Below are 15,407 nucleotides of genomic sequence, written 5' to 3'. Positions count from 1 at the left end.
ATGGAGAGAAAACAAGTAATATTCTTGGCGAGGCCACAGTGGCCGTCAAGCATATTGCAGCCTTAAGGCTGGCGCAACACCACCAGGGATTGCTGATCCCTGGCGATAGATGCAGGTTCATGGCGGTCCGACTGCCCACTTGATATAGTGGGAATGGACCACTACTGTGGCGGTAGCCGCACCAACAACAGAAGTTTGGCGGTCCATTGGATCCCCCATTGTCCTTAGACCTCGGTCCAAGGCTCCGACTTCCACCGGCAGCTCAGCGGCACTCTGCTTCGCCTAGAATCTAGCCCCTCTCCGTCGCAGGGTTCAAGACTACCCTGGTTCAGGTTTTTGCCAACAGGCGCATGGTGATTGTTTTTTGTGTGTAATTTACGTCTTCTTGTCACTGTTGACTATTTATTGTGTAATTTATGTCATCTTGTCACTGTTGACTATTTGTGGTGTTTTACTGGTTTCCGGTCCCCTTACAGCCCTTGCTGTGGGATGTTGCTCCCCTTCACCTCCACTCCAGTTTTCCGCCGCTGCTGACCACTGACCCTCCCCCTATCGCCCCGCTCCCACCTCACAGCTCCTCGTCCCTCCCCCCTCCCCTACATAATGGCGACCGATGTGTGTTCGTGCAGCGGACACGTGCAGTGAGTGTGCCTAAAGCAAGACCGTCTGTGCCCTTCCAGACCTGGACCACGCCCAGCGCCAGACCCCCTGGCCCCCGCAAACACCAAAACATCTGCCGCCGCTACAATGCCAACATCCTCCACAAACTCAGCACCGGACAATCATCCACCTGCTTCCAGGCCACCCCAAAGCTCACCCACGGACCCTTCTCCTGCCAAAACTGCAGATTCACCTGCCAGCGAACACCTGCACATCCTGCCCCTCCCACCAGGGCAGGTCGCAACCATCTCAGATGCATACTACTCAACACCCGCTCCGTACACAAGCACACCATCGAACTCTGGGACCTACTCGACTCATCCTCCCCAGACATCACCTTACTGATGGAGACCTGGATGAACCCCTCCTCGGCGCCTGACATTGTCATAGCCATTCCGGTCGGCTACAAGATCACCCCCACCGACCGCACCAACAGACCAGGTGGAGGAATCGCCATCGTCAACAGGAATACCCTCAGAATTTCGACCAGCACCGAAGGCACCCTCAGCACTGCTGAACACCTGCACTTCCAGATCCACATCGATCCCAACACCACCCTCAGAGGAACCCTTGTCTACAGATCCCCCGGACCCTGGCCACAGTTCAGCAACTCCATCACCGAAGTCGTCAGAATGCAGGCCCTTGCATCTACAGACTACATCCTCCTCGGAGACCTGAACTTCCACCTCGAGAATGCCAATAACAACAAATCCAACACCCTGCTTGACAACCCCAGACTCAAACAGCTTGTCATGACACCCACCCATTCTGCCGGACACACGCTCGACCCCATCTTTTCTGCCGGCTACCACGTCACCTTCAGCCACACCACGAACTCCATTAGACTGACCACCGCTGCATCCATTTCTCCTTCTCCTTCAAGAAACACACCACGCACAAACACCCGCAATGAATCACCCACCGCAGCTGGAACAAAATCAACAAAGACCAGCTAATCACCACCCTCGCCCGAGACCCACCAATCGACCCCGCCAACACCGACACAGCCGCCCGCAACTTCAGACAATGGATCAACGACTGCGCCAACACTCTTGCCCCGATCAAGAAAGCCTCCAACAGACGCACCAACAGAAGGGCCATCTGGTTCACCGCCGACCTCCAGGCATCCAAGCAGACTTGCCGAAGTCTCGAGAAGAAGTGGCACCACGAACAAACACTGGACAACCACGCAGCCCTTAAGAACGCCAGTCGCAAGCACCACCAACTCATTCGAACAGCCAAATGGACCTCCTTCAAGAAACGCCTCAACAACAACACACACAACAGCAAAGAGCTCTTCAACATCGTGAAGGAACTCACCAACCCCAGCTCCAGCTGTAATAACATCCCGCCGTCGCAAGACCTTTGCTACTCCCTAGACACCTTCTTCCACTGCAAGATCGCAGGCATCCATGACAGCTTCAACACCCAGACCCCCCCGGCAGCCGCCGACACATCAGACTCACCGCCCCCCAGCCTCACCGGCCTCTTGCTCTCCTGGAACCATGTAAACGATGACGAAACCATCAAAATCATGAACACCATCCACTCCAGCTCTATATCCGACCCCTGCCCTCACCACATCTTTAACAAAGCGAGCTCCATCATTGTACCCCAACTCCAGAAAATCCTCAACAGCTCCATCGAGACTGCCACCTTCCCTTCTACAACCCGAACCGCCAGCTTCGCTCCGCTGACCTCGCCCTCACCACCATTCCACGCATCCACCGAACAACCACAGGCAGCAAATCATTCTCCCACCTCGCCGACAAGACATGGAACACACTCCCTACCCCCCACGACAGACCCAGGAACTGCTGACCTTCAGGAGACTTCTCAAGACCTGACTGTACGAGCAGTAGCAGCACCCGCCCCACCACCTTGAGACCCTCACATGTGAGTAGTGCGCTCTACAAATGTTTGATTGATTGATTGATAATAAGACCCTAAGCCTAATTCTATTAATTCTTTCTTGTAAGTAGTTTGGGTTTTCACAGTATGTTGCAAACTTCCACATTCAAATAGACACAGACTCACCAAACATGGAAGTTAAACGTTGTCATTTTAGACAGTTTATTAATTTAGTACTTTGTCCATTAATAAAAAAAATTTCAAGCATTTCTTTTTTTGTATTTTTACATGTTATACATGACTACAGAATATCTGGATAAAACTACATAGCATATAACATTGTTGAAAAGGATATGCGCTGACACTTGTTGAGCACTTCATTCCATTGCAACCACAGAGTATATGGAGACTAGACCTCTGAGAGGACAAAGACATGGAAGGCCAGTATTTAGGTGATGTATAGGTGAGTGCAAAGGAGTGGTGAGTGGATAGTGTTATGACAGCAGATAGTAGGCCTGCTCCTCATTTCCATGGAACTCTAGGATAGTATCTAGCCATGACACATTAATAAATTCAATAGTGCAAAGATAAGATAAGGGTGTATATATTGTGGAGAAGTGTGGCTCACTGGTTAGAGGAGGTAGACCCTGAAGCAGAGGTCAGACCCGGGACCAGGGTTCAATTCCCGACGCGGCAGGGTCTTGAGCCCAAAATATCCATGGACTCGATAATTCTCGTTTCGGTGCCTACTCGAATCACGGGTTCACACTCTGCAGCTCTGGGCATCAGCCTGCATAATCTCCACTACGGCCCCCCTGTGGCGGGATGCCTGGCTTCCACCTTGGAGATGCACAGTACGGGTATCTCACAGGGAAAAGCCAGGACGGGTTCCCAAGGCAAGCGCCGAGATGCCTACGGGTAATCGAGCGCTATATAAGAACGCATAATAATAATAATAATAATAATAATATATGTATTCACTGAAAAAACATAGGTTTCAGGCCTTATATAGTTAGGAATTAGCATTTCAAAAACCTTTGAAATTCACTGAATAAACCATAGGTTTCAGGCCTTATATAGTTAGGAATTAGCATTTAAAAAGCCTTTAAAATTCACTCTAAAAACTATAAGTTTTAGGGGTGTTATAGTTAGCTGGACATTTCACTCATACAAAACCATTGAAATTGCTCCTATATAGTTAGTTGTTCTAACTATATTTCGCGCACCCGCAATCCACTGCTGATGATGTCACATATTACATCATTCATGACACCTATACATATAACTATAACACCCCTAAAACTTATAGTTTTTTCAGTGAATTTCAAAGGTTTTTTAAATGCTAATTCCTAACTATATAATGCCTGAAACCTATGGTTTTTTCAGTGAATTTGCAAAGTTTTTTAAATGCTAATTCCTAACTATATAAGGCCTGAAACCTATGTTTTTTCAGTGAATTTGCAAGGTTTTTTTAATGCTAATTCCTAACTATATAAGACCTGAAAGCCCACCAGGAATCTCCAGTATGCGCCAGGGGACTGCATTGCAGAGAGGTGTAATGAAGCCACGCCCCTTTTTACACCTCTCTGCAACGCAGCCCCCGTGCATGTTTGAAGAGGGGGAACTAATTCCCCTTGCATACTGGGGGCCCCTGGGGGCCAACTAGCCCACCTGGAACCTCCAGTATGTGCCAGGGGGCTGCATTGCAGAGGTGTAATGAGGCTATGCCCCTTGTTACACCTCTCTGCAACACAGCCCCCTGGCGCGTTTGCAGAGGGGGAACTAATTCCCCTTGCATACTGTGGGTCCCTGGGGGCCAACTAGCCCACCAGGAGCCTCCAGTATGCGCCAGGGGGCTGCATTGCAGAGAGGTGTAATGAGACCACATCCTTTTTTACACCTCTCTGCAACGCAGCCCCCGTGCATGTTTGAAGAGGGGGAACTAATTCCCCTTGCATACTGGGGGTCCCTGGGGGCCAACTAGCCCACCTGGAACCTCCAGTATGCGCCAGGGGGCTGCATTGCGCAGAGGTGTAATGAGGCTATGCCCCTTTTTACATCTCTCTGCAACGCTAGCCGCTGGCGCGTATGCAGAGGGGGGACTAATTCCCCTTGCATACTGGGAGTCCCTGGGTCATAGCTGCCCAAACGCTGATATTCCGAACGATTGAAAATGACTTTTCTTGAGAAAATTTTGGATTTGGATTATCATGTCCTATACTTTGGAATTTTTGAAAGACTGACTTTGAGGATGCTATAAATTACTCAAGTCTGCCCGAATTGTGTGGGTAAAATTGATACCTTGTCACTTTGAATAAGAATGTACTTACGTCTCGTCTAACATTTGGAAGAAATATCTAGTTATATGACAACAGGATACCGACATAACTTGAAGGAAATAAGAACGCCCTGAAGAAGTTCTGTTGTACAGAACGAAACGCGTCAGCTGGCTGTGGTACATAAACTTAAGGAAAATAAAAGCATTTGAATATACACCAAGATTCAGCGCTTCAATAAGGACTCTAAGTGATATGATTTGATTGGACTTATTGTGCAAGTGGTGCTGTGCCAAACTTTGGAATATTCTCCACTACTCTCTACTACTTACTCTCTACTACTCTACTACTCTCTAATACTCACTCTCTACTACTCATTCTCTACTACTCTACTACTCTCTACTACTCACTCTCTACTACTCTCTACTCTCTACGACTCACTCTTTGCTACTCACTCTCTACTACTCTCGACTATTCACTCTCTACTTCTCACTCTCTACTACTCTCTACTACTCACTCTCTACTACTCTCTCTCTACTACTCTCTACTACTCACTCTCTACTACTCTCTCTCTACTACTCTCTACTACTCACTCTCTACTACTCTCTACTATTCACTCTCTACTACTCTCTACTCTCTACTACTCACTCTCTACTACTCTCTCTCTACTACTTACTCTTTGCTACTCACTCTCTACTACACTCGACTACTCACTCTCTACTTCTCACTCTCTACTACTCTCTACTACTCACTCTCTACTACTCTCTCTCTACTACTCTCTACTACTCACTCTACTACTCACTCGCTACTACTCTCTACTATTCTCTCTCTCTGCTACTCACTCTCTACTACTCTCTACTACTCACTCTTTACTACTCTCTACTCTCTTCTACTCACTCTCTACTACTCTCTCTACTACTCACTCTTTGCTACTCACTCTCTACTACTCTCTACTACTCACTCTCTACTTCTCACTCTCTACTACTCTCTACTACTCACTCTTTACTACTCTCTCTCTACTACGCTCTACTACTCACTCTCTACTACTCACTCTACTACTCACTCTCTACTACTCTCTACTACTCACTCTCTACTACTCTCTCTCTACTGCTCTCTACTACTCACTCTACTACTCACTCTCGACTACTCTCTACTATTCTCTCTCTCTGCTACTCACTCTCTACTACTCTCTACTACTCTCTCTCTACTACTCACTCTCTACTACTCTCTACTACTCACTCTTTACTACTCTCTACTACTCACTCTCTACTGCTCTCTACTACTCACTCTACTACTTACTCTCTACTACTCTGTACTACTCACTCTCTACTACTCACTCTCTACTACTCTCTACTACTCACTCTACGCTTCACTCTACTACTCTCTACTACTCACTCTCGGCTACTCTCTCTACTGCTCTCTACTACTCTCTACTACTCACTCTCTACGCTCTATTACTCACTCTCTACTCTCTACCTCTCTCTACTTCTCTCTCTACTAGTCTCTACCTCTCTACCTCTACCTCTCTACCTCTACCTCTCTACCTCTCTCTACACGCACACATATACACATATATATGCATATATATGCATATGCATTTATATATATGTATGTACATATATATATACATACATATTTAAACATATATAATCTGCATATCTATATAAATACAAATATAAATGCATGCATACATATAAATATATGCATACATATGCATGTTATTTACATGAAAGTGTTAAAAACACTAATAAAAGCAAAGCTAAAAAGCCACCTCATTATAAACAGAATGGCTTTAACTTAAACGAGGGCGAGATCTATTGCATTTTCAATGCTTGTTTACTTTGGTTCCATCAAGAAGGCATTCAGATGTGTCACACATTTGCCATAAATTCTGAATGTTAGCACTCTAGTTGCTCATTAGATCACTGTAGTAAAGCTACTGCTCACCAGTGAAGTCTGCTGCTGGTATTCAAAGTGCATGTTTCAGTCTGCATGTCAGAATGTTTTTAATTAAATAGAAGAGGATTTGAGAAGTCACTCAACTTGTGCCCTCATTTTTCTTTCTGAAGCACTAATCATACTTTCTATGGCAAAATGAACCCCCTCATTTTGTTCCTTTTTAAATTAAATGTTTTCAGACTTACCACTTCATTCCAATCAAGATGGCTTCTGGTGTGCCATACTTTTGTCATAAGTAAGACTGTTAGCGCTCTAGTTGTTCTTTAGAACACTCTGGGACATTCTGTTATTGGGCTATACTTGGGCTACATCTGGGTGATATTTGGGCTACATTTGGGCTCTTTTGTCTCTGGTGGCCATCTTGGGAGACGGCATGTCAGACTTTTTTAATGAAATAGAAGAGGATTTGAGAAGTCACTCAAAATGTGCCCTAATTTTTCTTTCTGCAGCACTAATCATACTTTCTATGGCAAAATATACCCCCTCATTTTGTTCCTTTTTAAATTAAATGTTTTAAGAGTTACCAATTTATTCCAATCAAGATGGCTTCAGGTGTGCCATACCTTTGTAATAAGTAGAACTGTTAGCGCTCTAGCTGTTCTTTAGAACACTCTAGGAGGCTGCAGTAGAACACAAAGGAACCAACTGACAGTCTCTGTCCTTGTTGGATGTGCATGTTTTACTGAGAATGCCAGACTTCATTCTCACATGACTGAGAAAGATAATGTGAATTTACAGAAAATATGCTTTCAGTTTAGCTTATAGATCCCCTTCCAAACCACTGTGGAAAAAGCATGAGATAATAGTTTTCTTTCAAACATGATTGATGATATCCCAGCAGAAGGCTTTTTCACATGGTAAAATCACCTTAGAACACACCACAATTCCTAAAATGAGTATGGTACCATCAACAAATGATTTATAATGTAACTAAAGTCCTAAAACCCTCTATTAACTACAATGCTTTTTAATGAGGTGCTATCATGTATATTGGTCCCAAGATGGATTCCAACACTTCTTGGATGAAGTGCTGACAGCCAATCAGATCTCACGATGAGATGTGTGGTTAGGTTCCGCCCAGATATATAAATTTTTGTGTCTGTGGGTGTGTGTGTGTGTGTGCAAATAGCTGAGGGCAATACTAGAGTGCAGTTCCCTTCTAAGGGTGTGCCTACACACAGAATTCCAAACATAGTCCACCAAATATCATCAAAAATAGGTGTCTGGTCAAATGATTTGTAGATGATTTGTTCATATGAGGTTAAGCAAGACATTTATGAAATCAAACCACCCTGGGTGAGCAAGGTGTTGGACTACTGTTGTCTGAGTATGCAGATTTTGGTGATAGATAATTAAGTGATCATCCAACTTCGATGGCAATCTTCATGATGTTGTGTAAGATAACCAGTCTAGATGAGGTCTGTAATATGCATTCTCTGGTTGCTATCACTAGTAGCTTATATGTGACTAATATTGCGACAATGAGGGGTATGACAATATTGAGATCAGCTCGGGCCCTACATCTCCAGAACTGGTCTTCTGTGGCCAGCTTTGCCTTACATAGGCTTGATGGTGTCAAGTACCTGTTATGTAGTACCTTAAGGTATGAGAACTTACGTTTTGCCTCTTCTATTTCCCTCGTCAAATCACATAAAAAACAGATCTGTACATTGTCATGATATATATTGTCAGTAAGGAAAGATGCTGTCTCTAGCGTGCTAGAAGTAGTTATTTCTTAGGATGAAAACCCTAACACACCCTTAAGATGCATCATTTATCATAAGGCTCCTCCTCATACCACAACAAACAGCTGCTGTATGGATTACAACTCCTGGAATCAGGAGGAGCTCTTTTGGATGTGTATTCACTATGTGAGTGAAGAGTGTGGGTGATGGATCAGAGTGCAATTGAGAGCAAGTGTCAATTTAAACCATATCTTGGTAGACTTTCACTTCTTTATTGTGTCCCCAAAGATAGGATTAAAAACGAAAAGGTGAAAGAAATTTAAAGTGAAAATGTGGTAAACATATTTCTTGAATACATAACTGAAGTAATCTTACTTGCCCCTTCCAAATACCGATTTGGTATTTATTGGCAAACTCACACTGGATTCAGTAACTTGTTACAGAATTGCAATTTGGCTTTTGAACATTTAAAAATGCCTTTTTTGGTGTTACAAAGGATCTGATTTGACCTTTGCTACTGTAACATTGCTTTGTATTTGACTTTGTATATGAAGAACGCAGATTACTAAATTATCCTTTAACTAAAAAAACAAAAAGTCAGTGCAAGCTTTAAGTGCCTTTCCTCCGGTTTTTATTCGCTAGGTGTATTTACTACGAACATATTATTTTACAACCTGTGATATCATAGTTTGTCAATGTGTAAGAAAATGGTGTCAGTTGACCCATGTCACTGACCCCGACCAAAAAAAACCTTTAACAGCAAGAGGTACTGTTAAGGCAGAAACATACTTTGTCTGCTTCGAAATCCCAGAACTCTCGTTAACCTCTAAAAGGAAGGTGAGCAGGAGAGTTGCTAAACAACCTACATGAAAATAGGATTTCCATAGGTTTTCAGAGTCAATTCAATGATGCTATGCATTCTTTGTAATTCATCATTATTTAACATTTCATTTACAATTTTATTTTGTAACTACCGAACAAACAAGTATTTTTTCCTTAATGTTTGTCATGTTTCAAAGGCAGCACTTGGTAAAGGGACCACTTTTTCTCACTAAAGAATCCTGAAGTTTATCCAGGTCCCGTTGCAAGGCGTGGGTTGCAGTAGCACCATAATTGCTATTGAGCCGATAGTAGTAATTCGGGGAGTGTCCCTGTACGTCGGAGTGACGCCTTTCGTTGTTTACTGCTAGCTATTGCATTTGCCTTGTAATCCGTAATCGGCTGCATAATTTGCAGATTTTACCCCCAAAAAATAGCAGCTAGCTCAAAAGGTTTTCAAGTTACTAAAAATGCAGCAGCATGTTGTCATGCAGTGGAAGGCTCTGCACAAACGTCTGCTGGTCACCTTTCAATTGCCTATTGCTATATTTGAGCGTCAAACATTACCCAGGCAATGCTGACATCTGTAAAGACAAAATAATGCAGTAATACTGTCTCAAATGTGCCATATTACACAACATAATTTGCCTTTCCATGACGCGTAATTTAGTCAATCATGCATAATTTTGTCCTCCCTGTCTCATAATTCCACTGCTCCGGGCTATAACTTTTCAGTAAGTATAATCACTGACAAAGTTGTAAATGCTGTGTGTACTAAAGTCTGCTCTGCAAAGGCGTACAATAGGGCCGGACATTGTAATAAACCAAAGAATATTTCTAACAACTATGGGCAGAATCCTCCATGATCTACCAATGATGGCTTACGAGGCAAAATGTAGGAGAGCCTAGAGAGGTTCCAGATTGAGGCTAAGGAGATTTGTCACAACAATCAACCTGTTTAGTAACCCTTGGAGGAAAATAGAGTTGTGAAAAGTTGCTGAAGTAAGAGCTACCTCAGATGGCTTCCAATGAGATTTGACCAGCCAATGTCCATACGATCATGTAGGCTACAGCACATGTGGTCACATTGCAGGGAGGTGGCAAGACGGGAGTAATTATCTTAATCTGGCAATGGGTTCCTGAGGCCCATTTATCTATTCCTTTTGGTTCATGCTTGTGAAAACAAGCAAAGGCAAAACTAATAGTCCTGACTTTTGCAGACCTGTGATTTTGTTTATTTACTTATTTTGCAAAGTTGTGTATTGAACCTTAAAATTGCGAATGTCGTACCTCCATCGTACCTCCATCCAAAAGTAGCGTACATGTTTTAAAAAAAGAAAGTAAAAAATGAATCATTATAAGAAAAAATGAAACAAAAATGAGAATGTAAGCTGAGGGTTGTCTACCAGCCCTGCCACAGACTTGTAGTGCTCTCTAGGAGGATGTATATATGTAAAAGAGCAAAATGCCATCAATTAGAGTGAAGACAGCCAATGACTAAAGAAGGCTAACCAATTGCCCCATGCTGTTGACTTTGGGGAGCGAAAGCAAAATCTGACTGACAATTCAACAGACCAATGGATGCAAAGGCCTGACTGTAAATCCCATCTATGCATGTGTACATATTTTATCATGTTATTTTGGAAACCATGAGGTTGGCAAAACAGCTAAAGCTGTTTCAAATTCAAGCCTAAAAATTGTGCATAGGTTCTGCGCATTGGATGAGGAGGTAGAAATCACTATGCTTCTCATATATATATATATATATATATATATATATATATTCCAACAGTTTTCCCCGTAGGGGAAGATGGAGCTGCACACGAACAACCAATTAATTGCCAATTCCTTATATATATATATATATATATATATATATATATATATATATAAAATCTACGTGAACAGTGGAGAACATGTTTATATCCTCTGCTATTGCTCTATTTCTGGCCTTACATGCATTGCATAAAAATTACAGGGTTACATTCATACCGAGGAGTACAAAATATGTACATTAACTAAATTTAAATTTACTTCATCTTCATCATAAAACTGTATTCAAATATAACTCAGATGACCATAAGTGTACACAATAGAATAAACATGTTTAACAATTAATCATACATAGAATTTAAACAACAAACAACTATTTTAAACAAGCATTTGGAATGCAATACGTCTCACATTTGTGAGATTGAGACCTATTGGGGTTGTAAATTACAATATTTGGTTTGGAGTGTAGTGGATGTATGTGGCATGTAGTGGAATTATGTGGGTTGGATTGGAATTATTAATCATGGCATTGTGTGGCGTGGAATTTTGTGGTGTGGAGTGGATTTTTGTTGTGGAAGTACGTGGCATGGTGTGCAGTGTAACTATGTGGATAGTAATTATTGTGTATTGAGTGTACTGGGATTGTGTGGAGTGGGATTTTTTCATGGAGTGTATTTGTGTTAAATGGTATTTTGTGTTGTGGAGTGTTATTTAGGGGAGTTTAATTATGTTGGGTGCTGTTGAATTTTGTGGCACGATGTTGAGTTATGTGTTGTGAACAGGATATATGTGGTGTGTAGTAGAAATGTGTTGTGGATTGAAAGTATGTGGTTTGGTGTGGAATGTGGTGTGGAGTTAAGTGGTGTAGAATGGATTTGCGTGGCGTTGAAGTGTGTGGCATGGAGCTGAGTGGTGTTGAGGGAAATTGTACAGTGGGAATATGTGGCATGGTGAGGAGTATTTACGTGAATTGTTATGTGGCATAGAGAGTTGAATTATGTGATGTAGAGTGGTATTATGCAAGTGTAGATATGCTGCGTGGTGTGGAATTGTGTGGCGATAAATTGTGTGGTGTGGAATTCTTAGTTTTGTGTTGAATTATGTGGAGTTGAGTGCTTGTTGCCTTTGTACAGAAGTGCTGAGGGAGCAGCCTTCATGGGAGGTGAAACAATGTTGTTTCTCATTTCTATGCTTTTACCACCGTGAAACTGGCTAAAATAGTGTGAATGGCATGCATCAGTTGTTTCTTGCTGCACCACACCAATCAATCAATCAATCATAGCATTTGTAAAGCGCACTAAGTACCCGTGAGGGTCTCAAGGGGCTAGGGGGGGATTCTGCTACTGTTCGAAGAACCAGGTCTTGAGGAGTCTCCTGAAGGTTAGAAGGTCTTCGGTCTGCCGTAGGCGGATGGGGAGGGTATTCCACATCTTGGCGGTGAGGTGGGAGAATGATCTGCCACCGGCGGTCACTCTTCGGATGCGGAGGACGGTGGCGAGGTCGTGGTCTGCGGAGCGGAGCTGTCGGGCGGGGGTATAGAGGCCGAGTCATCTGTTGAGGTACGCTGGTCCGGTGTCATGGAGTGCCTTGTGTGCGTGGATGAGGAGCTTGAAGGTTATACTCTTGTTGATGGGGAGCCAGTGCAGGTCTTTCAGGTGGGGTGTGATGTGGCTGCGGTGGGGGATGTTGAGGATCAGGCGAGCGTAGGCGTTCTGGATGCGTTGGAGTTGTTTCAGGAGTTTGGCCGGGGCTCCTTCGTAGAGTGCGTTGCCGTAGTGCAGTCTACTGCTGACGAGGGCCTGGGTGACCGTCCTTCTAGTTTTGGTGGAGATCCACTTGAAGATCCTGCGAAGCATGCGGAGGGTGTTGAAGAAGGAGGAGGAAACAGTGTTGACCTGCTTTGTCATGGAGAGTAGGAGTTGAGGATGACCCCCTAGGTTTCATCCGTGGTTGGTGGGTGTAGGGGGTGCTCCTAGTGCCATCGGCCACCAGGAGTCGTCCCAGGCCGAGGGGGTGGAGCCAAGGATGAGGACCTCCGTCTTGTCTGAGTTCATCTTCAGTCGGCTGTTCCTCATCCAGTCGGCAACGGCCTTCATTACTTTGTGGAGGTTGGTTTTGGCGGTGTGGGGGTGCTTGGTGAGCGGGAGGATCAGCTGGGTGTCGTCGGCGTAGTGTAGTGTAGTTCCTATTTTCCCAATAGGCTCTGCGCATTGGAATAATATCTTCAATAGTATAGACGTAGGACTGTGGTTAACTAGGTCTTCTACTGACGATATTAGACTTAAAGTTATGTGTGCCAGCTAGCTCAGAGTTCACTAGAAACTTTCTCGAATAGGCAAGGAGGAGTTTAACCTCCCTGGATAGACAAGAAGGGGGACGACGTGGGGTATACGGGGTGCACCCAAAGGGTTATTATCTGAAAATATTTCAAGGTGCACTTCTACCAGCTGCTAGGGCACCGTCCAACCCTACACTGACCCTATGAGTAAATAAATATCTTTGTATTGGCAATACAAAGATATTTATTTATTGGGAATACAAGAACCACATTGTTTCCTGACACAAGAACTATATTGTTTCCTTAAGCATTATTGTTTGACCATTGATTTATCTGTGTGTCAATTGTGATGACATGATTGTACTTTCTGGGGAAAATGTTAATTGTGATTAAATGATTGTACTCTCTTGACAAAATTCAGCACTCCCAGCTCATTCTTTAATTACTCATAGACAAGAAGGGATTTAGTTTCTGACAACCATAGAACATGACAACTTTGCTCCCCCCTAATCAAGAGTATATCTCTAGAGTCGTGTGAAAACAAAAGACAACTATTTTACTCAGTCAGTACGTGCATTCTTAGTTTCACCAGTTTGTAGAGAAATAAGAGATGGGCGTGTTTCAATAAAAAGATGTTATTTATTGATCAGTCTCTTTTCTCATACAAGAGAAATGAATCGCTATTATTGCAATACTTATAGTTAAGTAAAGTGCATACAGTAAAAACAGGATTATAAAATAATACTGTAAAAGCATTGATATGGTTTCTTAGCCATATGATACTTAAAATGGATAAAAGATATACATACATATATACATTGACTAATCGTTCTCAACTGGTGCTTCTAACTACGCCTACCCCGGTGTACCTGACCTAAGCCGGTCCAGGGAGGACCTGGCTCGGCAGTTCGGGCTGGACTGTTCCCATGGGGAGAAGGGTCAAGGCTGATTTGCAAATGGCTGGGTCCAAACTGGGGTGGCATGGTGAGCAAAATAATGATGCACAAATTACATTAAAAAATCATCAAGGACCTAATTTTCCATAGTGTGGGTGTGTAAACATATTGGAAAACATGCACATTTTGTGCATAAAGAAATTCAGAAAAATATGTGTGGTTGTGTAAAGTGTGTTGCAACAGTGTAAAATATTGGTAAGCAAGCCCATTGTGCATAAATTAACTGTTCAGGAGAGTCATGGGAGGGTGGAGGTGTGAGAGCCAGCACGTCACTAAAAAAGGGGTGAGCCATTGTCTACACTGTGACTCATATGGAAGAAGGTGAATTGCAGACAGCCACCTACTTGCATTGCGTTTCTCCACACCTCGAAACTCATGCTTGCCATTACTAAGCGTTGGTCTGTAAAACACCATTGTTATCCTTAAATTTGGAGTAGGAAATCAATCAGTCATTGTAGGAAATGACCATCATTTCCCCTACCAGTTTTTGCTGGTTTTAGAACTAACAGTTTACACCTGCTAACCAGTAGTAAAGTGTCTGAGTGCCCGCGTTTAATATAGTTGAATTGGTATATATTCCTATTTGACATATTTAACTTGCCTATAAGTCAGTAGTATATATTACAAAGAGCACCCAGGGTCTGGATGTTAAATGGCACTAATGGACTGCAGCATCAATTGTACCGTCCATTACAGGTGCAGTGCAAAAATGTTGTAGGCTTACCATTGTAGCTTGACTGGAGCAGTGTAACAACTGCAATTGCACCCCTCAAATAAATCCTTATGACAGGTCTGAACCTTACTTTTACACATTAATGTCACCCCTTTGTGGGCCTTGTAGCTCACAAGACAGAATGCATTGTAGTAGGTGAAAGGCAGGCACACGGTTTCTGGGGAGCAGAAATAAAATCCTGTTTCTGAATTATAAACTGCAAGCTATCAATCTCCACACATTCAAACACACACATATAAACACACACACACATTTTTGTGCGCATAATGCTGAATGAAAATATGAACGTGTGAATTTAACTTTAGGAATTCGTGGCAAACTAGAGGCTGTATGGCCTATTACAATGGACAAACTCCATATCCTGCCTTTCTGTTCAATTATTTATTAGCATTCACTATATAAAAGTTGCATATTGGC

Source organism: Lissotriton helveticus, chromosome 1_2 (assembly GCF_964261635.1).
Source record: "Lissotriton helveticus chromosome 1_2, aLisHel1.1, whole genome shotgun sequence".
Lineage (NCBI taxonomy): Eukaryota > Metazoa > Chordata > Amphibia > Caudata > Salamandridae > Lissotriton > Lissotriton helveticus.
Note: the sequence above shows the minus strand (reverse complement) of the source record.